This window comes from Phoenix dactylifera, chromosome 10 (assembly GCF_009389715.1).
Source record: "Phoenix dactylifera cultivar Barhee BC4 chromosome 10, palm_55x_up_171113_PBpolish2nd_filt_p, whole genome shotgun sequence".
NCBI lineage: Eukaryota > Viridiplantae > Streptophyta > Magnoliopsida > Arecales > Arecaceae > Phoenix > Phoenix dactylifera.
Genome location: NC_052401.1, coordinates 14667699 through 14671706, shown reverse-complemented (window position 1 = coordinate 14671706; position 4008 = coordinate 14667699).

Genomic DNA, 4008 nt, shown 5'->3' with positions numbered 1-4008 from the left:
ATGCACATGGTCATTCAAGGGATCTAATCCTTGGTGATCCTTCGCAAGGGGTAAGGACAAGATCCTCTCTAAGAAATACTAGTAATTATCTTGCTTTCGTTTCACAAATAGAGCCTAAATCACTAGAAGAAGCCGAAAAAGATGATAATTGGATGAATGCTATGCAAGAGGAATTAAACCAATTTGAAAGAAATGAAGTTTGGACTCTAATGAAAAGACCCCCTAATGTTTCAATTATAGGCACCAAATGGGTATATAGAAATAAACTAGATGAAGATGGAATAGTAATAAGAAACAAAGCTAGGCTAGTGGCCAAAAGATATAATCAGGAGGAAGGAATAGATTTTGATGAAACTTTTGCTCCTGTTACTAGGTTAGAGGCTATTAGACTACTTTTGGCATATGCATGCTTCATGGATTTTAAACTCTATCAAATGGATGTAAAAAGTGCATTTTTAAATGGTTATATAATGGAGGAAGTTTATGTAGGACAACCTCCAGGGTTTGAAAACCACTTACATCCAGATTACGTTTATAAATTGCATAAAGCATTGTATGGACTTATGCAAGCCCCTAGAGCATGGTATGAAAGATTAAGTAATTTTCTAATTGAAAATAAATTTAAGAGAGGAAATGTAGACAAAACCCTCTTCATTAAAAGAAAAGGAAATGACTTATTGCTTGTACAAATTTATGTGGATGATATAATTTTTGGTGCTACTAATGATAGCCTTTGTCAAGAGTTTGCCAAGCTTATGCAGGGAAGAATTTGAAATGAGCATGATGGGTGAGCTTAACTTCTTCCTTGGGCTACAAATAAAACAATCAGAGGAAGGCATCTTCATCAGTCAGTCCAAATATATCAAGGAAATGTTGGAAAAATTCAAGATGAAGAATGCAAAGGAAATCAGCACACCCATGGGCTCAAGTTGCAAGCTTGACAAAGATGAAAAAGGTAAAAGTATAGACTGCAAATTGTACAGAGGTATGATAGACTCTTTACTTTACCTTACTGCTAGTAGACCAGATATATTATTCAGTGTTTGTATGTGTGCTAGATTCCAAGCATGTCCTAAGGAATCACACCTGCAAGCTGTTAAAAGAATTTTTAGATATCTAGTAGGGACATCTAATGTAGGCTTATGGTATTCTAAACAGTCTGACATAAATTTAATTGCTTATTCCGATGCTGATTTTGCCGGGTGCAAACTCGACAGAAAAAGCACAAGTGGCACATGTCAATTCTTGGGTGCTAATTTGGTTTCTTGGTTTAGCAAGAAACAAAATTCAGTTGCCTTGTCCACAGCTGAGGCTGAGTACATTGCAGCTGGAAGCTGTTGTGCCCAAGTTCTTTGGATTAAGCAACAACTTGAAGACTTCGGTATCAAAATGGATAATATACCAATTAAATGTGATAATACAAGTGCAATTAATTTAACAAAAAATCCTGTCCAACACTCTAAATCAAAGCACATAGAAATTAGGCATCACTTTATTAGGGATCATGTGCTGAAAAATGATATGATGATTGAATATGTATGTACTGAAAATCAATTGGCCGATATCTTTACAAAGCCCCTTTGTAAAGATAGGTTCAACTTCTTAAGGAATGCTTTGAATTGTATGATCCTAGCAAATAAATTCAACTTGTATTGCAATGCTTGGCTACACAAACTAGTAATCCACCTCAAGGTCCATAAGTGAAAGCATGAATCCATCTAAGCTAAATGACGAACTATTTGACTTTCCGGAGGATGGTTACCCTCCCTTGGACTCTTCATGGAGATATTTTCAGAGCCTATTTCATAGGTATTCGAAATTTGGTCAAACATTCCTCATTTCAATATTAATTATTCAAAAATCATTATCAAACTTTTATAGGATGTATTATTAAGGGAGAGGATCACAAACAAACTCACTCTGTATTCACCAAAAGAAATCATGTTGATTAATGTGGTTAAATAAAATAAATTAGGGAAAAGGTTACAAATCAGTCTGAAATTTTTCAGTGCCGGAGACGTCTCTGGCAAATCGCAGAGACGTCCCCCCGGCGAGACGTCTCGCATCAGTTGCGGAGACGTCTCGAGGACCGAATGAGGGTTTTTAAAATAGGTCGAAACAGCTCGAGCCGACCCGAGCTATCCCTTTCATCCCCGACAAAAACAAAAACCCTAGCCTCCATTTTCTCTCCAACACAAACCCTAGCCTCTTTCTCCTCATTTCCCTAGGTTTTCCATTCAATGGCACCTAAAAGAGCTAGGAGGACTGGTGGGAGGCGTCCTAGGGCAGCGACCGACGGTGAGGAACGGAGGGAAGAGCCTTCCGCGCCGTCTCCTCCGGTTGCTCCGCCAACCGCGACCATTTCCTGTGCGAATCGCACAGTAACCACTGGAAGGTACATAGATTTTCATTTTCTAGATAGTGAGGGGTTCTCTATTGGAGAGAGACTCCATGCCCAAGGTTGGGAACACCTTTGTACCCTCAATACATCGACCTACCCCGGCCTAGTTAGAGAACTATTTAGCAATATGGCCTTAGGGGACTTAGGGTACACTGCACATGTCCTGGGGGACGTTGGTAGAGATTAATGAAGATGTCCTATCTAGTGTTTTGCAAATTCCTAAGGACGGTGAGGCTCCTACCTCACATCCCCAAAGGGAAATAGCCCTAAACTTGCTTTTAGGACGAGAGGACTGCGGCCCTCTTGATGTAGTGAACTCACAAGACCTAAATGCCGAGATGAGACTACATTTGAGTATTGTCAACCGGGTCTTGTTTCCAAAAACCGGTCGCTTCGATTTTGTTTCGGAGCGAGACCTAGTTATTATGCACCACATCCTACTAGGGATTCCCCTAAACCTCCCTAGACTTATGTTGAACTACATTGCTACATGTCATAGGTATTCTAGGTTTAGCATACCTTATGGGATGATCCTTACCCTACTCTTCAAACATTTCAAAGTACCCATTCCAGAAAATGAACCTGCAAAACCCTTGAGAAACACCGACTATTATAATGAGAGCACAATGCGAAGAATGGAGTTTCACAAGGTAGATGGGTCATGGGTCAAGGTACCAAAGAGAAAAGCTCAAACCCTAGAGCCTGAGATCCCACTTCAGGAGCCTGACCACCACTCTCCTCCACATAGCCACATGGACTTTCCTGATGTACCCTCCAGCTCAGCTGGACCTTCCACATACATGCCACCACCTCCTCCAGTCAGTGGGCCCTACTCCCTATCAGAAGACCAGATGCGCACTTTAGCATCTGTAATTTGCCAGCAGATGAGGGAGGAGATGAGATCGATGATCTCTACTGAGTTGGCCCCCATCAGAGCCTCACATGAAGGGATTCTACAAGAGCTGAAGGAAATTAGAGCTCAGATAGAAGCTACAGCGCAAGAACTAGTTAGTGTGAATGCCACCCAAGCCTTCAGATCAATTGAGCTACAAGACAGCTTGAGGACCATTTCAAATAGCCTTCAAGAACTGACAAGCCCTGGAGGTAATGTGGGCACTGTGGTTGCCCAACTTCGAGGAAGAATTGAAAGGGCAAGCATTGAATTTGAAGCACTAGTGGCAGCCTTTCATCAGTCCCAGGGAGAGCAGTTCAAAACATTATTAGATTCCATCAATGCATTTATAGATGCAGCTTGTAGGGCTTATGAGCAACGTCGCCGATGAGGGACATTTTGTAGACATCTAGGGTTCTTCTTTTGTAAACCCTAGGCTCATTTTGAAACACTTTTTGTATTAGAGATGAATACTTGTAATGATCTCCTCTTTTAACTTTGTAATGACTTCAAAGGTTTACAATGATATATGAATGACATACAATTTCTTTTGAAACCTTGTGTACATTTCTAACTCTGTGTATGTGACTCTATGATGTGCCTTAAAGATCTCATAACATACCTTAAGTGCTCAAATTTGACATAATTTATGAATGCATACAAAACAGGGGGAGCACAATTACTTTTACAAAGGTCTGAAATGAATTACTTTTAC